General features: G+C 42.5%; 5 long non-coding RNA genes across 8 annotated transcripts; 2 read left to right on the forward strand and 3 right to left on the reverse strand.

Moving 5' to 3' along the window:
* Positions 1–1399: 1399 nt before the first annotated feature.
* Positions 1400–2313, reverse strand: LOC107078942 (uncharacterized). Of its 2 annotated transcripts, none has more exons than XR_001479891.2 (3): positions 2222–2313; positions 1956–2050; positions 1400–1602 (listed from the first exon to the last, which is right to left on the reverse strand). It is a non-coding gene; the product is annotated as an uncharacterized lncRNA (long non-coding RNA). The 2 variants fall into 2 exon arrangements; XR_011182572.1 differs by having other exon boundaries at positions 2194–2264.
* On the forward strand, positions 1482–5610 carry LOC107078948 (uncharacterized). Of its 2 annotated transcripts, none has more exons than XR_011182570.1 (6): positions 1482–1569; positions 1795–2126; positions 4146–4301; positions 4440–4515; positions 4736–4790; positions 5203–5610. It is a non-coding gene; the product is annotated as an uncharacterized lncRNA (long non-coding RNA). The 2 variants fall into 2 exon arrangements; XR_011182571.1 differs by having other exon boundaries at positions 4146–4281.
* A 718-nt stretch (positions 5611–6328) lies between these two features.
* LOC107078946 (uncharacterized) lies at positions 6329–7668 on the reverse strand. The gene is made up of 3 exons (XR_001479897.2): positions 7386–7668; positions 7180–7230; positions 6329–6569 (listed from the first exon to the last, which is right to left on the reverse strand). It is a non-coding gene; the product is annotated as an uncharacterized lncRNA (long non-coding RNA).
* Positions 7669–20152: 12484 nt separating this feature from the next.
* On the reverse strand, positions 20153–21138 carry LOC107078939 (uncharacterized). Its single transcript, XR_001479888.2, has 3 exons — positions 21048–21138; positions 20720–20785; positions 20153–20369 (listed from the first exon to the last, which is right to left on the reverse strand). It is a non-coding gene; the product is annotated as an uncharacterized lncRNA (long non-coding RNA).
* LOC138224213 (uncharacterized) lies at positions 20366–24294 on the forward strand. 2 transcript variants are annotated; one of them, XR_011182574.1, is made up of 5 exons: positions 20366–20884; positions 22872–23027; positions 23166–23229; positions 23450–23484; positions 23877–24294. It is a non-coding gene; the product is annotated as an uncharacterized lncRNA (long non-coding RNA). The 2 variants fall into 2 exon arrangements; XR_011182573.1 differs by lacking the exon at positions 20366–20884 and having other exon boundaries at positions 22245–23027.
* Positions 24295–24913: the final 619 nt, after the last annotated feature.

Genomic DNA, 24913 nt, shown 5'->3' on the forward strand with positions numbered 1-24913 from the left:
AGAGGTCATTCTGAACAGCAGGTTCTTACACCATTAAGAGGGAGTTATGATGCAGGGTTTTGTCATTCAGGGGTTTAAAAGATATCACATTCCAAATTCTTTTAAGAAATGTTGCTATGAAAACATAAAATAATGGAGTGATCATTTTATCACTTGATACTCATTTTCTGTTTTGTAAATAGCTCTGCACCTGCAGTAACAAATGTTGAAAGTTGTATCTCTTCACATCTCTTGTTTTTCAAGGAATCAGTGGATAGTTTAGTGTTTCGTGTTTTGTTTTGTGAAAAAAAGGAAATGTAAACTAACTTTGTAAGCAAACAAAGAATGGTTTTCCTCCCGAAATGTCTTTTTCTGAGTAAACTTCCAGTTTCTTTCATTGTGTCTATGCTGTGGGGACTAGACAGATCTCTCAGAGACCTGGATAGACATTAAGATTGAATTACATTTGATACGTATTTGTCCTAAAGTAGTAAACAGTTAATATTGTTTAGAAGAAGAGCTGTTGAGTTGGATTCTGCTTCATGCAGATTAAAAATTAATCCCTTGAATGTTCAGAATGTTTATTTTTACTGTCACTTATAGCTAAATGTTTAAGTGTTTCTTCCTTTAAATATATGTGCATCTTAATCATTAGTAGTTAAATTGCTTATATTCTTGAGTCCACACCCAAAATGCCTATTTAAATGTGGAATGGTGTTCAGAGTTGTGTTGTGAAGCAGATTGTGGGTTTGTGCATTATAGCACCAGACAGGTGCTAATTAACCATGCAGTGCTCTTTCAGAGGACAGGCTGCTCTGCTCATACAGGACTGTGATCATTTTTCTCATTGTGTGCTCAGCCACAGGAAAGCACACTAAACCTCTCTGATGGGTTTACATTCTCTCTCAAATTCTTCCCAATTATATGAAATGTCTTCACACAACACTTTGTAATTAACATTGTATTCTCTTGTCTGTCCTCAGTTTCTCAGAAGTCAAGCTGCAAGCAGGACTAAACTCCAAAATGAATGTACTGGGACTACAGCTGCAGCTCCTTATTATTGTCAGAAGCAGTCTGGACAAGAGCAATATTCACTTAGAGGGAGCTGTGATATTAAGCAAATGCAAGCATCCCTAAATTATTTTAGCGATAGGAATTGTCTTATGACACAGTTGCTTGTGTACATGCAAGCAACAGCTGGAGTTGGACAGTCAAAAAGCTTGTACAACGACTGCCATGGATGAAGATGAAACATCATAAATTCATAACTGACAGCCACTCTGAGCCGTCTGCAGGGGCAGAGGAAACATGTAGGTTCATTAAAAAAAAAAACAGGAGGACGATCCCCTGTCGAGATGCCCTCTTACTACATAAAAATTGAGCGCACCAAAATAACCAAACAAATTGGTTCAAGAAACAATCCAATGACACTGGTTTATTGCAAAAATTGAACAAAAAGAAAACGAACAGGCGTTACTCGGTCGGCTGATATCCAGAAGCTCCGGCGGTCCGCAGTCTGGAGCCCCGGGAGAGGAAACGCTCCAGTCAGGACAGCCGGCCGGAGAGACGGTGGCCACCCGGGACCGCGAGGTGAGGCCGGCTGCTCTCCGGGATCAACTGCTGCTTAAACAGGGGAGAAAAAGCGTTTTTTATACATATAGTCGCAAGTTCTGGCCTCTCGCCTTAACCTGTACAAAGTTACACCACTTTTGGAAAGCAAAAATAAACGGTTTAGTCGTAGGGAGGTGTTCAACGGAGCGAAACCCTGTTTTACCCGTACTGACCATTTCCCTGTGGTATTTCCCCCACCCTCAGATTAAGTGAGCGCAGCTGTGGGCTTCTTCACAATCTACTGCTTTGCCATGCTGAGAAAAGTCCATTGGTCCTTGGATTTCTCCGACTACAACCACAAAGATCTCTTTAAACCCGAAAGCAAGAGGCTCTGCAAGCAGAGTGCAGACCGGTTGGATTCTCACCTTCGAACTGACCGCTCATCTGTCCAGTTTCACGCCACACGGGAGCTCTGCGCTTCGGCGTCCAGGCTGGTGTAGAGGACAGGAAGGCCGGGAAGCTGGAGAGGAGAAACTAGTGAATAAGACAACTGCTGAAACACCACTAACAGACCTGAGCAAACATTAAAAATACAGGTAGCTATTTTAAATAGTAGCAACAACGATCCGTTCAATTTCGTCTGTTGAAAGATACGAAGGTTACTGGTTTAGTTTGAGTTCATCCAGAAAACCTTTTCTAAAAATGCAGTTACTGGTCGCCTTCTTAATTATTCTGAAGCTCTGATTCCTTTTCATGTTTCATTTTGAACTACTCCCATCTAAATAGGAAGAAAACTTTCCGGCATTCTGCTACCCAAATGAAGCAAAACATCCCATGATTATTTTTATGTCACTGCAGAGCCACTATTTAAGGATAAAAACGCACTACTCTTGCCAGAACAAGTTTTAAAGGACACTAATTGAAGGCTGATAAAGATTAATCACACCTGGCTTTGGACTGTTAATTAATTAGACATGTCTAAAACACGGACTGGATCGTGGAGTTGACATGGATCCCTCAATCTTTCCGACACAAGTAACGGGAGTCAATCCCGTTCCATACTTTTAACTACACCGCTGATGAAATAACATTATTAAAACTTTAATTGAGGATTTACGATCTGTTTACAGTTTAATTCAAAATACAATGTTCATCCCCATCTATCATCAATAGTAAAAGGTTACAAGTTAGCGACACCCTTGCGCCAGAAACAGTGTTTCAGAATTCCGTCTTTTAGCTTTGGGTCAAGCAGTAAGAATTATACTGTTAGTGTTTGACAGTCAGTCTCACCTGTGATTACTGTACTGTGATTACTGTACTGTACGTCACTCCCTGACCGTGGTTCCCTTTTCACTGTAAAACCTGTGTATACAGTGTAGAACACGATATAGACTTTTAATGACTTTTTAAAGTAATCAAAATGAATTTACATCTCTTTTAAGATGACACTTAAAGGTATGAGTTATTACAAATCTCCTAAACACCTGTCGCACACTGCTTCCACTAGTTCACTACCAGGTGTCTGATATTCATAAAAAACACTTTCACCACCTGCACTGTGCACTTGACTACAATAACTTTCACATATTATAGTTTATGAAATAATAGCGTCTCTCATAGTAATAATAAGAAGCGATGTGATGCCCCATTTATTGCAAAACTAACTTTTACATCCTTGTCACTGTTCTGTTTTCTATGCATACACCAGTTCACTTTTTATTTCCATACATGGCTTTTGATTTTCAAATCTTTAATCTTTAAGCTTCTATGTTGAACCTTGTCAAACGCCCATGGAAATATAAATATACTGTCGTGACACCTGCTGTTCTGAGGAAATAAAGGGATACTCTGCCCAAACACCAGCTGGGGTATAAAACATTCAGACCAATTTAATCGTCCATGTAGTTTTATTAAAGTTGTCTTTAGAATCATTACAGACATTTTTAAAACATAATACCTGGTGAAAGAGCAAACAGGGGAAACCGCCTCGTCTCGGGGCTGTGACTTGGCTTTAGGCTGAATAAGAGATGTACATGGCCGGTATTCTGCGTGGCCGGCCTGGTGGCTCCGCGGGCTGAACCATCGGACACTTCTAAAGTTCAGAGAGCAGATCGACTCTTGGAGAGTCTTGTGAGTTGAAGTCGAGCTCCGAGCCTCCCCGTCAGTCTGAGACCTAATTCCCGGTCTGAGACCTAATCCCCGGGTGAAGCTCTCATGCTGTCGGGGTGAGTTTGTCGAAGTGGCTGTTCTCTACCACGCCGGCCGTTTTGGGGGGCTCCATTTTCGGGGCCTTCCAAAACAGGGAAAATGGGGGGTTTAAGACCTTTATGAATGCATAGATCGGAATTCAATTCGAAAAAGCAGCCCCTTATACCACTGAGACACCTGCAGGACAGGTGTGGCACTAGCAGTGAAAGAGAGGTGCAGTCCTAACTAGGAGCGACAGGGGTCTCTCTCCAGCACATTTCTCTTGATTCGACCAGCTGGCCGCAAGCTAAACGAGTCCGGCAAACAGTTTTGTAGGGGAATGTCACTGAACTGGGTTCTCTGAAAATCCTCAGCCGTTAAATACTAAATTTATGATTTGGTGAGTATAAGTTTCTATTTATCTTCAGTAGCGTGAGTGTTGAGCCCTTGTAACCGAGTGCACAGCTGTCGTTCAGGAGCCGAGCCCGCCCCCAGAGTGACCTTCCTCAGCGGACACGCCCCGTCCACCTGTTCCACAGGTGCGCCCGGCAAGATGGCAGCGGGGTGAGTTTCTGCGGCGTGAGGTGCGTTTGCGTTTTATTTCGAATTTTCTTATTTTAAATGCAAAAACTAAAATTTCACTTTGAGGAAAGTTAGATAAAAATGTTTTGTTGTTGCAACTTTTGTTAATTGCATTTGTTCCTGTTTAATTTGTGTTTTAGGACGCCGAAATGACTGTCTGAGCGTGCTCTCGAAGTTTTGGAAGACTGCATTCAGCGTTCTTAAACTAACTTTCATGTAAATATTTTTTAAAGACATGGCATCTCTAGCTCTGTTTCCTTTAACGAAAAATGCTGTAATTTATCTTCAGTCACTTGCTGTATAAAGTTAGTAACCGTGTATCTAACTGATAGTATCTGCTTTTCCTAATTGGGTTATAATTTCGCTTTCCGTTCCGAAATGATCAACTTTTGCAAAGATTAAATGTACTAATTCGTATGTTTTCTTTTTTCTCCAGGTGACAAAAGGATTTCAAAAACCGGCCTCCAGTTATTAAAGTGTTTTTTCCCGAGGTAAGTTTTATTCTTATCTTACGTTATACTATTTATATTTGTGTATTAAAGACGACACGTATTTCACAGCATGTTAACACCAGAACGGTTTTATACTAATGTTATCACTTCTTTTCGTTTAGTTGTGCTTTTGCTGAATACAAATAGGAAACACTAAATCGCTGGTTCTTTTTTATGGATTCTTTTATTCATAATAGGCTGAAGCTACTCTCTAAATATTGGAGTAGTGGGACTGGGATGTATCTGTGATTTCTCATGCTGTTACCTATTGGTTTCTTGTTGAATTTGAGCGTGTTTGTATGTTTCTTTATTGGGGCAGTTTATTTAAGAAGTTAAGACTTCAGAACTTCAAGTGAATCGATTGTGCAAATCCGATATATTGTTAACTTGATCCTATTTCTTTTGCCTTCAGTTCTGCGGCTCCTGATCCTCTGCGCTCCGACGATCTGCTTTCCAATCCACTCCAGCAACTCGTCGTGCTTTGGCAGGTTCTTCTTGACAATGTGTGCTTTTTCTTGAACTTTATTTTAATATCGGTGGCTTGATCTGTAGTGTACCGTTTGTATATCGATATATATTATTGTTAACCTGAATGTTTCATGTTGACTGCTGCTATTGTATGTGCTGCGGCTCCTGGTTCTCTGCACTTCGACGATCTCCGGCAATTTATTGACAAAGTGTGCTTTTCTTGCATTTGATTTTTGTTACCAGTACCTTGATCTGTAATGTCCTGATTCAGTGCTGTATTTTATTCTTGACCTGCATGTTTTCTGTTGACTGCTGCTATTGTATGTGCTTTGAATTCTGCAATAAAAACTCCTTTCATTGTCTGCATTGTCCTGTATTTTCGAAGGTGTGAAGTGTTGTCTTGCGCGTGCGCCACGCACCGCAAGGCGACAACCCATCGCACTAACCTGGAAAAGTGCGAGGACGCCCGCCTTTTTAGATAGTCTGGGGGGGAATAGGGTCCCTAGGAGGGAGCGTGGGTCTAGCCCTGGGGGGAGGAGAAGGGAGGATAGCTCTAGCCAAGCCCCGTCACTCCCAGCAGGAGGGGAAGGCAGGCTGGAGATGGCCTCGGCCCGAGAGAGAGGAGGCACCCAGGGCGGACTCAGCCCATCAGTCACAGCTTGCAACTGACAGCTTTCTAAGTCCACACCCCAGGAGACCTGCCTCTCTGCAGGGACCAAAGCCACCACCAACCTGCCATCCTCTCCTGCCGGGAGCGGGTGGGCCTGGCTAGAGCTGCAGTCAATCAGCCAGCCCCCGCCTACCCCTCTCCAATGAGGCTTGATTGCTACCACACCCCAAGAAAAACCCCAGATACTAAGTTTTTTGGCGGGAAAATCTGGACACGCTTAAAAAGGGGGTAGCCTTTGACCTTTTTAAGTCAAAAAGCGATAGGGCGTCCCCTTGCGGCCGCAAAATCTCTCCGCCAAAAAACTCACCAACACCGGGGTTTTTCAGGGCCAAGGGGGTACAGAACTCTGCACAAAAAAATGAAAGAACAACATCAAGGTTCAATCAACCATTTATTGAGCGAAAATGGCATACAAAACAAAGCATTACAATACGTCAAATGCACAAGCTTAGAAGTGAAAATGAACATGCATTTCAATCACAAAGTGTCAAAGCACGGCTACATTAATGCAAAATACTGTTACAAGTTAACAGAGTAAGAAAACATTTGCAAGCAGCTACATGTTAAAACAGAAACACACAGCACGTTACTGTTTCGTCGAGGCAGCGACCGGAATGAAGACTGCAACTTTGTTGCAATTCCTGCAAAACAACAAAATCAGAATTAACTTTCGGTTACAAACAGGATCTCGAAATTATCTCAGGCAGATAGATGTTCTGAAACGATTCTTGCGTTCAAAAGATGAAAGTTTTAAAAGATTTACAGATGCAATAAAGCGATTAGCCTGGTGTAACAGTTACATTTAAAGTGTGAATACTGAAACAACACAGCTAGAGTGTGTCGATTAGGAACTACCACTACGAATGTGCTCTTTAACGTTTTCCATTTTGATTAGCATATTCGTTTTCTGCAACAATTAATTTAACACACAAAGTTAATCCATATCTTTATAGGCTCCGTTGTTTTAATTGTTGTGATGCAATTTGGACGCCAAAACGGTTCTGAATAATTATTATACGCAGCAACAAACCCGAAATTGATCGTAGTTTAGCAGAAAACGAGTTCTATAAATAGCAGGCCTACAATTTTGTAGGGTCAAAACCATTTCTGCCCGGGAGAAATCTAGTATCGCCTAGTTTGAGTCTTTTTTTGACAAGGTGTATCACATTTCCAACAACAATTTTCAGGAGATACATTATCTAATGTAGTTCAAAATGATACGTGTAAACGAATAAAAAGGTTTATACTTACATCGATAATTCCACCAGCTGAGCCAAGCATGTCCTACCCGCAGACACCGAACTGGAAACACAAGAACACAAGTGTTTAGACGATTATTTAAAGTTACATTAAACCAAGGTTTCTTAGTAGTAAACAGGGTTTTCACCAGGCTAGATAGCGCAGAAAACATTTCAAAGAAATACGTGTAAAGGAATGAGTAAAACGTTTATACTTACTTGGATAATTGCAGCAGCTGAGCCAAGCATGTCCTGCCCGAAGACACACAAATACAGAATTTAGAATTTAAAGACCATTAAAACTAACAAGTATTCGTTGCAAGATAGATTTTTATCACTTTTCCTGCGAGGTTTAGACTACATAATTACAAGAGTTAAATTTTATCTATATTCAAATAGAGGAAAAACAGAAAATAATCATAAAAGACGCGGAACAAACTCACTCAGCTCCGCTCTCTCCAGCAGAAACCGGCGTACAGGTGCGCGGGGCGTGGCCTGCGAGAGATGTCATTCGAGTGGGCGTGGCCACAGTCTGACGGTACAGGTTGCTTTTTTCTTGGCTCCACCTGGAAACTTGTTAAAGAAATCGAGCATGTTTACAGTAGCCCCCATGAATTACAAGTTTCAAAATCTTTCCCATAGCCCACTGAGTAATCACAGTGCATTTAATCCTTATTAGTATCTGAAAGCCGCATGATGTGAATGAAATAATGTAGCAATATGTAGGCGAGCTGTGGGGTCTAAAGTTCTTTGAAGGACACTTACTGTTCTATAACCTGATCTATATAAACTCTGCACCAAGAAGTCCGATTTTTCATGTGTAAACGTTTATCGTGCACTCAATTTACCACCTTTCTACTTCTAATTAGTCATGCAGCTGAAGTGTTGATGCAATACATTACAAGAACATGAGAAAATTCAAATGAGAGGACAGTATTTGATCCATGTAGCCCTTTTGGTTAGTGAAATCAGTTTGATTGGATAGTCTCAAAGAACCATTGTTCAAAACTAAAGAGGCTGTTGGTTTCAACAAAATGGCTGGATTGCCTGTGCCACTCTCCCACAACTCTTTGTGTAAAGAAGTTTTAAATACACTTTCCCATGACATCCTTTCATGCTTATCTTGGGTCATGTCAAAGTTGTCCACACTGTATTACTGCAACTTATTTTTTTTTTAACTGGTTAACTGCAGCAACTAATTAAAACATTAGCATAACACTAGTGCACTGTACTGAAGTACATGTTATATTCAAATAAACTCAAATCTCAGATTTCATGCTTCACTTGTTAAACCAGGCGGACCCACCAGGGCTTTTGCAGAGGCAGAACCTACCTGGCAGGAGATGAACAATTTCCTAAAAAGCTCTGGAGCAGGATCAGCGTAAATGGTGTCCAGTAGAAGACTCCCAAGTACTGCGAGAGGCTCAGGCGCAGACTCTGGGAGCTGGTGAAAGCAGCAGGGAGGAGGAACTCAGTCAAGGAAAGCTGGCTGATTGCAAAGAGGTGTGTGAGGCCATGAGGGTTTTGGCTGCCACTATGGACATCTTAGGCTCAGAGTCTACAGTTCGCTGATGTCTCTGTCCTCTCTGATCTCCTCTGAAATCAAGCCCTAGGTCCCTCACATCGCTGAGTTCTTCACTTGTGGTGTCCTGAGCTCAATGAGCTTCACCTCCGGCTCTCACCCTCTGGCTAGTCCTTGTCAGGGAGAAGCAGCGGATCGCCCTCGACTCGATCAATCTAGTTTGACCAGAGCTGCTCTATCGCCTCTTTGCCTTACTGGCAGGCCGACTCAGCAACGACCGAGGCTGCTTCTCCTCCAGACCTTCCTGCACCTCAATGACACTTCTCAGTCTCTCCAGGAGCCTCCCTGCTCTTCGCCACCCCTCCAGGAGCCTCTTTCTCCCCCCTGTAGCCACTGGTCCCCTCATGACCAGCCAGCCCTCGGGCTTCCAGGTCCTCCTCCAGCCGCTGACATCATCTCCTGACACCTCCTGGCCGGGTCTCACACAAACCAGAGTCTCCAGAGTCTCCAGAGTCTCACTCTCACACTCAGACTCAGCTCACTCATTACACAACTTTACACACTCATGTTAGAACCACACAACTCAGTGCCTCACTGTCGTGTCCTACAGTAGGCTCTGCACAGACAGCTGACAGCACACCATTCCTGCGCCCAGTCACCAATGCTAACTACCTCCACCCTCAGTGGAGCTTTAACTCCCTCTCACTCTCATTCACAGCAGACTTACTGCACAGCCCTGTTCTCACACTCAACAGGCTGCTCTGTCTTTAAAAAATCACATCTTTCACACCAGACAATTCCCTCCAGGATAGCTGCTCTCACTCCATCCCTTCGATGTTCTTCTCCACAGTCTCCTCTGACACTGTTGCTCTCATATCTCTCCCCTCATCAGGGTTTCTTACACTGCAGCCACTACTCTGCTCTCACATCCGGCAGACCTGTTCTTTCCAGCTCTTATTATTAGACACAGCTCCGACCTGGTGACTCTCACTGCTGTGCCTCAGCCTGCATGTTAACAGGAGACCTGTTCTCCTCTGGACTGCCACTAACTCAGGACTGACCTCCTGCTTCAACTCTCCCAGGGAAGTTTTCAGCCTGATCTAATAATCACGCCTCCAGCTGAATCTCCTGAGCTTCCAGATGCTCTTCAGCTGTGGTCACATAGTAATGTGCAGTTCTCTGTTGAGCGCTCCGCCTGCCTGCCAAACACACCCCATATGACAACATTTATACCAAAAGAGCAAAACTCAAGAAACCACAAGCACTTCAAAAACATTTCATTTCTTAATGCAGGTGAAATTTGTTTCACAATTTTGGCAAGTATGCTAACTAGGCTGACTATGAACAACAATTCTATTGATGCATCTCTACAAAAGAGTGGTGTTCCAGGAGTGTCTGGATGCCTGGAACATGCTGGCACCATTTCTAAGATCACAGGAAGTGCGAAGCAAAAAGACCTTGCAGTCCTATTGTTAGATCTAGCTAATGCCTGTGGAGTTATACTATATCTCACAAGCTGGTTGTCACCATTTTATACTACTTTGTTCCTGGAAGGTTTTAAGAGCTACATCATCTTTTGATCTATAGACACAAAGCAAGGAGCCCTGAACTGACTGTGCCCTGGGGCATCAGTGTAGAGGAGGCACATGAGCAAAAACCCAGGGAATATCAGTCCCTCATCCCCGAGTGTCAGAGAAATGTGTGGACAGTATGAAGACTCCCAGCTGAAGCTGGCTGTAGAGGTTTTGTGGGACAGTCACTTTGGAGAGGCCTGGGGCTGCTTGGTGTCAAACAAGCAGCAAAGAGAAAGTTAGTGGCCAAGGTCTGTGAGCAAGTAAGTGCAGTATCCATCTGGATACTGGCTCTGGGTGACAAGGAGTGAGCTTTGGCTGTAGGGAGACAGACCTGAGCTGTTATGAGTGGATCTGAGTAACAACACTTGTGCCATAAACAATCCAGTGAATCTCAAAGAAAATGAGGGTTATATATCTTCACACCTCTGTGTTAGTTTATTGTAAATGCTCCTCTGGCAGGGTTACACTGACAAGATGTGTCTTGTGCGTTTCTGGCCCTTTTGAGAGGGGATATGTGACCAATTTGGCGGAAGATGTTCATGGTCCATCTCCCATTCCTGAATTGTTCAAACTGGTAGAAGCAGTAAGAACAGTTCATTCATAATGGGTTGTGCCTAAAACAAAGAGATGAAACTGAAAACTGATAGCTGCTGGGGTTCTTTGAGTACATGAGGAGAAGCCAAAACCTTAAGCAAACACAAACAAAATGTTATTTCAGACTCTACTGGTGATTAAAAAAGTCACTCTGCTAGTTTTTTAAGTGCCTGCTTACCAAACCACCAGACCAAATCTCAGTGCAAATGGAAGGAAGCTGTTCAATGGGAAAAAACTGTTAAAGACCATCAGCCAATACAGGGCATCAAAAATTGATGGTTAATTCTATGTCTCAATGTAATCCCTCAAGATCCTTAGTTAATTTAAATTTCAGGAGACTCTATTAGCAAAGCATGGATTTGCAATGGGTCTGCAGCACTGACTTTCTCCTTTGAGAAACCTCAGCTGAGAATGCTATTCCAATCATAGCAGACATGGACAAATGTTCTGACGGAGGAAGAGGAAGAATACTGGGTAGGGATGCAGAAGTGGTTTAAGAGTTTATCAGAAATCTGTACATGTATAAGGAATATATATAAGCCATTACCAAATCATTATATTTCTCTATTAAACGATTCCTGAAATAGACTGAGGTATGGTGAAATGTTTCGGAATTAATAATGTTCGAGGAAAATGGATTAAAGCAATGTTGCACTGTCCCTAGAAGGCTTCTGTAGTCACCTTGCATTTTGGCTCAAGCCCAGGCTGTGGTGTTTCTCTGAGCCAGGATGGCTTCTGAGAAGGTAGGGATCTGGAAACAGGTGTGCACTATTGAGCTGGACACTCCTGGGCATTCCGCATGAGGATTGTAGGGCTTTGGGATAGGTTCCCATGGAATTAGCCAAGCCCCTGTAATTAATGAAGAGGCTTATAAAAGTGACGTTTGGGAGAAATGCATTCAAACGTCAGTGTGAGTATTGCCCATGCTCTTGTGGTCTGGAGTAGTGGGATTTGTTTGGTGAGAAGAGCAAGATGTCACTGGTTTGGAAAATTCAACCAGCACACTTTTACTGAAGCCAGCAGATCCTCCTTGGGACTTGACAAGCTGAGCTGTGTGAAAACACAACGTTTTGGCCGTGGAGCCTTTACAACGTTGTTTTATTTCTTCTTTTTTTCAGCATAGAATAAACGTATTACTTGTTCCTTTGCAGCCTATGCATACTGACACAGCTACCCACCTAAGCTGAGCTGTGGCTTGGAAATGCAGTAAGGGATGCTGTCCAGTAGGGGGAGTTACATGTGCTGGGATGGTATGTAAAGGATGCGTGTGCCAGCTCATGGGTAAACTATGTTGGGATGAGCTGAAGCTGTGGAGTAAATTGGCATTGCAGACCTACATTCAGCAGCACTGACCACAGCTGTTCAGGGTGTTGTATGCAAAATCCAGCTGAGCTTGTCCACATTGGTGTTTCTGTATTTTCTAGATGAGGGTTAGCTGGCTGCACTGTTGTACTGCTTCTGGAGGCAGTAGGTCCTTCAGCACAGGACTGACACTCTGCACAATTGAGTCTTCATGGGTTCGTACAGTGCCTTGCATTGATCCATCCTGTATGTCTTGGCAGCAAGCTGTTATGGAATCTGTCACTGAGAACCCCATTCCAAAGTACTAGGAAGCTGTAGTGGGAAGAATCCAGTGCACTCCTGATTTGGGGGATCCAGAAACCCAGTCTGACCCTGCTGAACAGCCAGTGGGGAGAGATCCACCGAAAATCCAGGTAGGGCACTGCGGTACTTGGCTCAGCTGTTGAAATGAGTGGAAAATGAAGGTATATTGAAGGTCTGGATAAAAGCATCAGCCTAACAACCCAGTCCCTTTGTGCTAAAGGCTGCTTCCTCACAGCAGTATCTCCACTGGACAGTGATGGAAACCGTCCTTCAATGATGGTAATGGGTGAGGTTGAGCATGCTCTCTGTGCTTGGGAGTCCACTGTGTGACTGTCCTGGGTATGAGTGTCCAGTGTGTGGTGTCAGGACTTGGTCATGTAATCTGTCCTTTCAAGACGCGCAGGAGAGGTGTGCTCTTGGTATCTTTTTCCCCACTTCTGAAAAGAGCCCAGTTGATCACATGGGAAGAATGGAGAGATGTGCTGGGAAGCCTTTTTCTTCTGCCCTGGGAAGGATGGAGACTGGCAACCGAAGCTCTCCAGCAGGAAGGGGAGATCCTCAGCACTGCATCTGTGATGTGGAACCAAGATCTGTGGTTTGTATGGGGCTCCTCTGACCTTCTGTCATGTCCTTGAGCCTGCTCTTTTAATATGTGTATCATGTCTGTACAATAAAGCCAAGGTTTCACTGGAAGTCTCATGTACACCCATTAACTTTGAACTCTGTCCTCTGTTGTGGTGCCACTGGTTAGTCCCCGATTGCTTTATTGGACTGAAGATCAGTACCTTCAGGGGTAGCTTTCATTGGGCTTCAATGTAATGTGGAGGGAAATTGCTGTATCTTCTCATGTACTGTTATCTCTTAAGAGATTAATGGCACCTTGCACTAACCAAGGAGCTTCAGTTGTCACACCTGTAAAGTAAGTCTCTGCCTATTTAATCTGAACAACTGCAGAAGAAGGGATCTATAGACCTCATCCTGAAACACCAATTGAAATGGTCTTACAGGTCCTCCACTATTTACCCAGGAGCACTGGGGAGAGAGTGCAGTTATGTGAATTGATCACTCACTGCCAGGAGCTCCTTTAAGGGTCCTCATTTTGTTGTGACTCCTTCAGAATTTTACATCACCTGGAGGGTTAGTCCAAGTCCTTAAATGACCTTTTAATAGGCAAGTATGGAACCCACAGAGCCCAGCCTCCCCCAAAATGGGGTTGAGAGAGTCTCCACTTAATCTAGAGCATATTGGGTTCTGTTACTACAGTCCAGTGAGAGAACATGTTTTGGTGATTTATTTAATCTGGGTACAGGGCACAGTTACCATTCTCACTTTAAGTATTTTGTATAACTACTTCAACATTGTGGAGGGGAGTTGGGGGCAGGCATGTAATTACAGTTATAAATTATTTATTATCTGTTGGTACAGAAAGCAGGGAATTCCACAAAGCTTGCATTAGTGTCACATATGCAGATGTGTCTCTGAAATAGACAGCAAACAGAGCTGTACCTTTACATTTCAGGATCTTGGTCTCTTGTGTTCAGAAGGGTTTCATCCTACTGCAGTTATTTCACTACTGCACAAGGCTCAGTCCTCTTTCGTAGGTGGTGTTTGACATATTGGCAGGGATTCACTTTATCCATCATGTAAATGTGACAGTACCTGGTGACATGCACCAACAGGCCCTCTACCAGTTAGAGGAAAAGAGAAATTAAATTAATGGAAAACAAGCCTAGGCTGTCTAGACTAGCCATGAATTCAGCCAGGACTCCAGGGTTAACATCCCTACTCTTTAATCATTACAGACCTTTTTTAAACATCCAAACGATTGAACCTCTTAGAGCAAGGGGTAAGATGGAAGAGCACCTCCTACAGGTCTCTCCCACCCCAAACCCCACTCACAGTGATAGTCTGGATTTCCAGTTTCTGTACCAGTCTTGAGTAGGCTCAGACTTGCTTAATGTGAGATCAGGCTACAAGGTAGTAACACTGTTTTATTTTCCAGATCTGCTTCCTGACTGAAGAGCTGAGGAGTTTTTATTGGCAAAGTTTAGAACCCAGAGCCCAACTCTGTCAACTGGTGGTTGGAGTACCTCTATCTCCTATTGGTCAGCTGTTCGTATACTGAGGAGCTGTTTCTGTTGCAAGCTTTATTATTGGTCGATAAGAGGAGGCATCTATTCAATTCCTATTGGCCAGATGTGGGGAGCTGAGAAGCCAATCAGATTGTTTTCTAGATGACGATCTTCCTACACTCCTCTCTGAAACAGAATGTGTTTGAAGTTCCTAAAAGTACAGGACTGGTAGGATTACAGAAAGTCACAATTGTATAAATTAAATAGAAGGCAATTTTCTATCCTCTGAATCATATTTACATCTTCATTAATATTCTTTGGATTGTAATGACCACAAATGAGTTAGAACAGAGCTCTTATTATAAGTATCATGCTTGACAACAGAATCCACCTACAGTATAACAAATGTTGTGTGTGTGTAGGTATGTAGATGGATGTAAGTTTGTCATATGTCTATTGTATGGTGTTTATTCAGATTGCTGTGGGTGTTGTTTTTATGCAAACTTGTCAGTTGTGGTTTGACTGCTAAAAAAGCCTTGAGCTATGTGTTACGGTGACTGGGAGGTGTGGCCACCATACTGTGTCCATATAGCGCTTAATTGGAACAGTTTGGGACTCAGTCAGTGTTACTGTCATCACTGAAGCAGGAGACGATTTTTATTGACTCAGTATAAATCAAGTAAATGCAGTGAAAACTAAGTAAAAAGTATGTCATTTAAAAGTTATTAAATGTTTAAAAGGAATAAAATCTGACTCATATGTATTCAAGTGCCGTTATAATTGAAAAAAAAAAACAATTTAATATTGTCCGCTATCACCTACACTTGAGGCAGGTTTTGACATTCATGCAGATTTTTACAATTGGAACAGTCCAGTAGTCATCTTGTAAAGATGATACAGCCACCATTCAAACACAAGACACAAAATGAAGAAAACCCAGACTCGCCTGTATCAGGATGTCTGCTCATAGCTTGACCTGGACATGCATGCAGAATGCCAAGTTTACACCAAGAGTGTGAAAGATGAGAAATGAAAAAAATTAGGAATCCCTATATTTGTGACAGTGCTGACTTTCTAATGAGAGAAACTGAAACATGTTAGTGTTCACTTGCTAATGAGAGGACTCTCTCCAGTTTTAATCGAGAGTGTGTGCATTGTGGATTATTTCAGACCTGAAGGCTTCTTCTTCTGGGAAGGAGAGATCCTGCACACTGAGCTCGTTGGAGGACAGAGCTGCCACAATGCAGGTAGGAGTATCTCTGCTCTGCTGGCACACAGCCTGGGTTTTACAGTCCAGGCTCTTTTGCACAAAGCACCTGTCAAATGTAAAGCGCTTTGTAAAATACCAGCTCTTCCCTCGTGTATTCTTGTTTCTGTCAGTATCACGTGTGCACCTGGACTTCTCCAGCAGTGTTTGGACATGAACTGGATTCTCTAAGTATCACTCTGTCCACTTGCTTCACTGGTAGAATGTGTGAATATTCCTGTAAAATGTTTATTCTTGGAAGGTACACTTTTGATGTTCGTTTTCACATCACTGTGTTCTGAACTATGAATTTCTGTTTGTAGAACTTTTGTGATGCCAGCCACCACGGGCACTGCACTGAATGGGAGGTACTTTAAGAAGAATTTGCTCAGACTTTTGATCTCATTAAGGTGGCGAACTGAAGTACTGCAACATAAAACACCGCAATGATGATCGAAGTGGAACAAGACAGAGCAGCGCTCATAACTGCAGGCCATATAAATCAAAACCAGAGATGACAGAGAGTAGAAACTGAAGCCAAGCTGCACACAAAATACAGCTCACAGGATTTGGTGAGTACATGATTTCCCATTTGGAAAAGAACATAGAGAACATGTTGGAAGACAACAGGAAAACAAAGACTTTGTATGTAACTAAACCATAGCAAAACAAAGAAAGGGCAGGGGGAGAAGAGAGAAGAAGAAAAAAGAAAAAGGTAAAGAAATAATCAAGAGCAGATAGTATAGGATAAAAGAAGTAAAAAAACAGACCTTTTGAACTGACAAATCTTTAACTCACCAGATCGGGGACTCCTGTCTGTTTCTTTATGACCTCGTTACCTGCCATGGGAGTTTGGGCAGGTGTTTGCAACTCCTCTGTATATTTCTCCTGATGCCGATAATAAAACTGCCTCATAAATTCATTTGGGAGATTTCAATGGCTGTTTGCTTAAGTCAGTTCTCCCTAATGATCATCAGTCTGTAAAAGGCTACTCAAGAGGTTCTAGGACATTAGATCCCTGTTATGGTAACATTAAGAATGCCTGTAAAGTTCATATCAAACCACCAACATGACGATCTGATCTAATCCAAAAGAAAGAGCAGGAATTCAAACCTATAATAGATTGAGAGGGGAAAGTGATTCAGAGGAATATATAGGAAGAATTGAAACAGGATAAAAGAGATTATAATTCCAAGGTGGAGAAACTAATGAATAGAAATAATGTGCAGGAGGCGTGGTGTAGGATCTAAACCATGATTGGCCAGGTATCCCTTAGAAATGGGAGCTGGCTTGAGCACACACCCCACTATGTAAATGAACTGATTTTTTTTTTTGCTCTGTTCGAGAGAAGAGAACCAGGAGAACCTATTTTTAACAATGTGATTGACCCCACTGGTGTGTCTCTCTTTACTGTAACATCGAAACAAGTGAAGTGTGTGTTTTTTGTGTTTTAAGGACTCGAAAATGAATGTGCCTGGAAAATCTGGAAGGCAATACTTTGCAGAAATGAACAAGTCATGAAGAGCTTAGCCCTGTATTTTATAAATTATTCCAAACGTCACTGGACATATATACAGTTCTGAGTTTGTGGAAGACATCTGCACATTGGCATAACTCTATCTTAAACATCTATAACCTGTTAAGTGAAAATATTTCTGTCCAGTTACATTAACTTCAGTCACAATGAAATGATTTGAACAATTAGTTTTGTTACATCTTCAGTCTGCAACCAGTGCACTCAGGGACCCCTGTCAGTTTGTGTTACAGAGCGAAACAAGGAGTGGAAGAAGAGTCTGTTGTTTTGTTAAATCAAGAGTACAAGCATTTAGATACTCTGTCATCCTAGGTGTGTGTACTTCTTGCTGACATATCTGCATTTAACAATATTCAGCCAAACAGGTTGGTAAGGAAGATTTTGAATATGGGAGAACATCACACAATTACTCAGTGGATATACAATTCTCTTCCTGGTCGGGGACAGTATTTGTGAGTGAGGTTGGGGAAGACTCTCACCATCAGCACCAGCACAGTGGTAAGATTCCTAAGATTTTATGAAAAAGTGTGTTTTATTTGCATGGTGGCTGTCAGTTTTTAAACAGTGTACGAGTAGGTGGCACTCTTTCCTGTGGCCCACAACACCATACCAAAGCCCTAGTACAAAGACTCCTGCAGCGAACTTTAAATATCCTGGGTCCTACAGGCCTCAAACAGGTCATTTCAACTCATCCTCTTGGAGCTATGGTTTGTCTGGGCGAATATGTGAGCGAATAATTTACATCCTTACATTTACATACAGCCCCAGTACAAAGACGCCTGAAGTACCTGTGTCCTACAATTGCTACTCTTGAAGTTTTATCTGGGACTCGGTGTTGCTATCAGGTAATTTTACATGCTCCTGCACTGACTACTGTACTAAGCATGGCGAGTCCAGACTAACCCCATGCAGATTTAGATGAGATAAAAGGTTATGACCATGAATGGTATGATTTAAGGGCCACGTTGTCCTAACACAAATTTATTTTAGACTACTTTAATTGGGTTGTGTTGGTCTTGCAGCTTGTTTTTTATCACAGTTATTTGAGCTAATAATTTGCATACATACATTTAAGTACTGCTATATGATTCATCATAGATAACTATTAAACAATAGGCTTTGTGTTGATTCTATTTTCCTTTGGGCTTGAGCAACTGTCCCTCCCTGCTGCTGACAACCCAGTTCTACAGAAAACCTGTCATGAGTTGTTTTGAACTGTGGGAATTATATTTGTATCTGCAGTTAATTGTGGGTGTCTGTATAAATACAGTATATATCAGTGCTCTGGGGTAGTGTAAAACTAGCTTGGGGAAGGCCAGTAACTATCTAAATATCACAAAGGGACATTGGGCAGATTAACCTTTACTTGTGTGAAACTGACTGATTTTTAGGCTCATAATGATTTTCAATATCAATTATATATACACCAAACAGACATGAAATGGTTACATAGCAGTTTGGTTCTACAGTAAGTAACCTTGTCTCATAGTGAAATCTGTTTTCATATTTGTTGATGGAGGAATGATTATATCTTCAGTGATTTCTGATTGTATTTCTCAACTCTCAACAGTGCAGACGATCACAGGCCTTTCCCCTGAGTCCCTGAGCTGGGGGGATCACGAGGACACCTGGACACTCAACACGGTCTGCAGCCTCACCTGCATGAGAAGTCATTCTGAACAACAGGTTCTTACACCATTAAAAGGGAGTTATGATGTAGCGTTTTGTCTTTCAGGGGTTTAAAAGATATCACATTCCAAATTCTTTTAAATGGTGCTATGAAAACAAAATAATAGTGATCATTTTATCACTTGATACACATTCTCCATTTTCAGTAAATAATGTAGCTCGGCCCCTGGAGTTACAGATGTTGAAAGTTGTATCTCTTCATCTCTCTTGTTTTTCAAAGATTCAGTTGGTGGTTTAGTGTTTTACATTTTGTTTTGTGAAAAAAAGGAAATGTAAACTAACTTTGTAAGCAAACAAAGAATGGTTTTCCTCCTGAAATGTCTTTTTCTGAGTAAACTTCCAGTTTCTTTCATTATATCCATGTTGTGGGGGACTACAGAGACCTCAGAGACCCAGAAAGACATTAAGATAGATTTACATTTGATGTTGTCATAGAGTACTAATCAGATATTTTAAAGAACTGTTGAATTGGATTCTGCTGCATGCAGATTAAAAGTTAATTCCTTGAATGTTCTGGTCACTGACCAATAGTTAAACACTTGAGTTTGAGTGTTTCTTCCTTCAAATGTGCATTTTTATTAGTTAAGATGCTTGAGTTGGCTCTCAAAATGCCTACTTAAACGTGGAATGGTGTTCAGAGGTGTAGCATTGTGAAGTAGATAGGGGGTGTGTGTTATAGCATCATAACGGTGTTATATAACCATGCAGTGCTCTTTGAGAGGACAGGCTGCTCTGCTCATACAGGACTGTCATCATTTTTCTCATGGTGTGCTCAGCCACAGGAAAGCACATTAAACCTCTCACTTATTTACTCTCAAATTCTTGCCAATGACATTAAACAAACGCAAGTGTCTCTAAAGAATTATTTTACCAATAGGAACTGCTTTCAGGCAGTTGCTTGTCCACAGGGTGCATGCCTTTGTGTACATGCAAGCAACAGCTGGAGTTGGACAGGCAAGAAGCTTGTACAACGACTGCCACGGATGAAGATGAAGCATCCTAAATTCATAACCGACAGCCACTCTGAGCCGTGTGCAGAGGGAGAGGAAACGCATGTAGGCTCACTAAAAAAAAAATAAAAAAAAAAAGGAGGACGATCTTAAGTGGAGGCTCACTTCCAACATGAAGTTATCCAAGATACCCAAACAAATTGGTTTAAGAAACAATCCAAAGACTAGTTTATTGCAAAAATCGAAATAGAAACAGTACAGGTGTAACACGACCGGCTGTTATCCAGACGCTCCGGCGGCCCGCAGTCTGGAGCCCCAGGAGAGGAAACGCTCCAGTCAGGACAGCCGGCCGGAGAGACGGTGGGCACCCGGGACCGCGAGGTGAGTGCGCCTGGTCTCCGGGATCAACTGCTGCTGCTTGAACAGTGTAGAAAAAGCGTTTCTAACGCATGTAGTCGCAAGTTCTGGCCTCTCGCCTTAACCTATACAAAGTTAACACCACATTTGAAAAGCAAAAATGAGGTTTATTCGCAGTGTTCAACGGAGCGAAAACGTGTCTTACCTTTACTGACCATTTCCCCGTGGAATTTCCCCCCACCCTCAGATTAAGTGAGCGCAGCTGTGGGCTTCTTCACAATCTACTGCTTTGCCATGCTGAGAAAATTCAATTGGACCTGGGATTTGTCCGACTACAAACACAAAGCTCTTTCTTTAAACCTGGAAGCAAGAGGCTCTGCAAGCAGAGTGCAGACCGGTTGGATTCTCACCTTCGAACTGACCGCTCATCTGTCCAGTTTCACGCCACACGGGAGCTCTGCGCTTCGGCGTCCAGGCTGTTGTAGAGGACAGGAAGGCCGGGGAGGAGGAGGAACAAGGGAATAAGACACCTGCTGAAACACCACTAAGACCTGAGCAAGCATAAAAAAATACAGGTAGCCATTTTAAATAGCAGCAACAATGATCCGTTCCATTTCGCCTTTTGAAAAAAAGAAAGTTACTGGTTTAGTTTGAATTCAGCTTTTCTTTATAAGACAGAAGGCCTTTTCTAAAATCAAGTTACTTTCCGCCTCCTTAATTATTCTGAAACTCTGATACCTTCTCTCGTTTCGTTTTGAACTGTTACTGTCAAAATAGGAAGAGAACTTGTCCGACATTCTGCTACCCAAATAAAGTGAAACATCCCGGGAATATTTTCCTGTTGCTACAAAGCCGGTATTTAAGGACAAAGACGCAATACTGCTGCCAGAGCAAGTTTTAAAGGAGACTAATTGAAGGCGGATAAAGATTAATCACACCTGGCTTCGGACTGTTAATTAAGCCTGGAGTTGGCATGGATCCCTCAGTCTTTCCGACACAAGTAACTGGAGTCAATTCCGTTCCACACTTTTAACTACACTGCTGATGAAATAACCTTATTAAAACTTTAATTGAGGATTTACGATCTGTTTACAGTTTAATTCAAAATACAATGTTCATCCCCATCTATCATCAATAGTAAAAGGTTACAAGTTAGCGACACCCTTGCGCCAGAAACAGTGTTTCAGAATTCCGTCTTTTAGCTTTGGGTCAAGCAGTAAGAATTATACTGTTAGTGTTTGACAGTCAGTCTCACCTGTGATTACTGTACTGTGATTACTGTACTGCACGTCACTCCCTGACCGTGGTTCCCTTTTCACTGTAAATCCTGTGTATACAGTGTAGAACACGATATAGACTTTTAATGACTTTTTTAATTAATAAAAATGAATTTGCATCTCTCTTTGAGTTAATACAAAACTACTAAGCACCTGCCGTACAGTGCTTCCACTAATTCATTGCCAGTGGTCTGATATTCATAAAAAAACACTTTCACCACCTGCACTCTGTGCATTTGACTACAACAACTTTCACATATGATAGTATATGAAATAATAGCGTCTCCAATAGTAATAATTAGAAGCGATGTGATGCTTCATTGATTACAAGACTAGTTATTACACTCTTGTCACTATTCTGTTTTCTATGCATACACCAGTTCACTTTTTATTTACATACAATGCTTTTGATTTTTTAATCTTTAATCTTTAAGCTTCTATGTTGAACCTTGTCAAACGCCCATGGAAATATAAATTTACTGTCGTGACACCTGCTGTTCTGAGGAAATAAAGGGATATTCTGCCCAAACACCAGCTGGGGTATAAAACATTTAGACCAATTTCATCGTCCATATGTATTTTTATTAAAGTTGTCTTTAGAATCATTACAGACATTTTAAAAACATAATGCCTGGTGAAAGAGCAAACAGTGGAAACCGCCTCGTCTCGGAACAGTGAATTGGCTTTAGAGATGTACATGGCCGGTATTCTGCGTGGCCGGCCTGGTGGCTCCGCGGGCTGAACCATCGGACACTTCTAAAGTTCAGAGAGCAGATCGACTCCCGGAGAGTCTTGTGAGTTGAAGTCGAGCCCCGAGCCTCCCCGGCAGTCTGAGACCTAAGCCCCGTGAAAAAACTCGGTGAAGCTCTCATGCTGTCGGGGTGAGTTTGTCGAAGTGGCTGTTCTCTACCACGCCGGCCGTTTTGGGGGGCTCCATTTTCGGGGCCTTCCAAAACAGGGCAAATGGGGGGTTTAAGTCCTTTATAAATGCATAGATCGGAATTCAATTCTAAAAAGCAGCCCCTTATACCACTGTGACACCTGCAGGACAGGTGTGGCACTGGCAGTGAAAGAGGGGTGCAGTCCTAACTAGGAGCGACAGGGGTCTCTCTCCAGCACATTTCTCTTGATTCGACCAGCTGGCCGCAAGCTAAACGAGTCCGGCAAACAGTAGGACATACAACATTTTGTAGGAGAATGTCACTGAATTGGGTTCTCTGAAAATCCTCAGCCGTTAAATACTAAATTTATGATTTGGTGAGTTCAAGTTTCTATTTATCTTCAGTAGCGTGAGTGTTGAGCCCTTGTAACCGAGTGCACAGCTGTCGTTCATGAGCCGAGCCCGCCCCCAGAGTGACCTTCCTCAGCGGACACGCCCCGTCCACCTGTTCCACAGGTGCGCCCGGCAAGAAGGCGGCGGGGCGAGTTTCTGCGGCGTGAGGTGCGTTTGCGTTTTATTTCTAATTTTCTTCTTTTAAGTGCAAAAACTCAAATTTCACTTTGAGGGAAGTTGGACAAAAGTGTATTGTTGTTGCAACGTTTGTTAATTGCATTTGTTCCTGTTTAATTTGTGTTTTAGGACGCCGAAATGAGTGTCCTGTCTGTTTGAGCCTGCTTTCGAAGTTTTGATGTAATACTTTCATGTTAGTATTTTTTAAAGACATGGTATCTCTAGCTCTGTTTCCTTTAACGAAAAAAGTTGTAATGTATCTTCAGTCATTTGCTGTATAAAGTTAGTAACCGTGTATCTAACTGATAGTATCTGCTTTTCCTAATTGGGTTATAATTTCGCTTTCCGTTCCGAAATGATCAACTTTTGCAAAGATAAAATGTACTAATTCGTATGTTTTCTTATTTCTCCAGGTGACAAAAGGATTTAAAAAACCTTTTTTTCCGAGGTAAGTTTTATTCTTATCTTACACTATACTATTTATATTTGTGTATTAAAGACGACACGTATTTCACAGCATGTTAACACCAGAACGGTTTTATACTATTTTTTTGCTGAATACAAATAGGAAACACTAAAGCGCTGGTTCTTTTATGGATTCTTTTATTCATAATAGGCTGAAGCTACTCTCTAAATATTGTAAATTTTGGAGTAGTGTGACTGGGATGTATTTGTGATTTCTCATGCTGTTACCTATTGGTTTCTTGTTGAATTTGAGCGTGTTTGAATGTTTCTTTATTGGGGCAGTTTATTTAAGAAGTTAAGACTTCAGAACTTCAAGTGAATCGATTGTGCAAATCCGATATCTTGTTAACTTGATCCTTTTTCTTTTGCCTTCAGTTCTGCGGCTCCTGATCCTCTGCGCTCCGACGAACTCATTTCCAATCCACTCCAGCAACTCGTCGTGCTTTGGCAGGTTCTTCCTGACAATGTGTGCTTTTTCTTGAACTTTATTTTGATATCGGTGGCTTGATCTGTAGTGTACCCTTTGTATATCGATATATATTATTGTTAACCTGCATGTTTCCTGTTGACTGATGTTATTGTATGTGCTGCGGCTCCTGGTTCTCTGCACTCCGACGATCTCCGGCAATTTATTGACAAAGTGTGCTTTTCTTGCATTTGATTTTTGTTACCAGTACCTTGATCTGTAATGTCCTGATTCAGTGCTGTATTTTATTCTTGACCTGCATGTTTTCTGTTGACTGCTGCTATTGTATGTACTGTGAATTTTGCAATAAAAACTCCTTTCATTGTCTGCATTGTCCTGTATTTTCGAAGGTGTGAAGTGTTGTCTTGCGCGTGCGCCACGCACCGCAAGGCGACAACCCATCGCACTGACCTGGAAAAGTGCGAGGACGCCCGCCTTTTTAGATAGTCTGGGGGGGAATAGGGTCCCTAGGAGGGAGCGTGGGTCTAGCCCTGGGGGGAGGAGAAGGGAGGATAGCTCTAGCCAAGCCCCCTCACTCCCAGCAAGAGGGGAAGGCAGGCTGGAGATGGCCTCGGCCCGAGAGAGAGGAGGCACCCAGGGCGGACTCAGCCTATCAGTCACAGCTTGCAACTGACAGCTTTCTAAGTCCACACCCCAGGAGACCTGCCTCTCTGCAGGGACCAAAGCCACCACCAACCTGCCATCCTCTCCTGCCGGGAGCGAGTGGGCCTGGCTAGAGCTGCGGTCAATCAGCCAGCCCCCGCCTACCCCTCTCCAATGAGGGGGGGTGGGCGAGGCTCGGCTTGATTGCTACCACACCCCGAGAGAAACCCCAGATACTAAGTTTTTTGGCGGGAAAATCTGGACACGCTTAAAAAGGGGGTAGCCTTTGACCTTTTTAAGTCAAAAAGCGATAGGGCGTCCCCTTGCGGCCACAAACTGTAAG

The sequence above is a fragment of the Lepisosteus oculatus genome, chromosome 19 (genome assembly GCF_040954835.1).
Source record: "Lepisosteus oculatus isolate fLepOcu1 chromosome 19, fLepOcu1.hap2, whole genome shotgun sequence".
In the NCBI taxonomy this organism is placed as follows: Eukaryota; Metazoa; Chordata; class Actinopteri; order Semionotiformes; family Lepisosteidae; genus Lepisosteus; species Lepisosteus oculatus.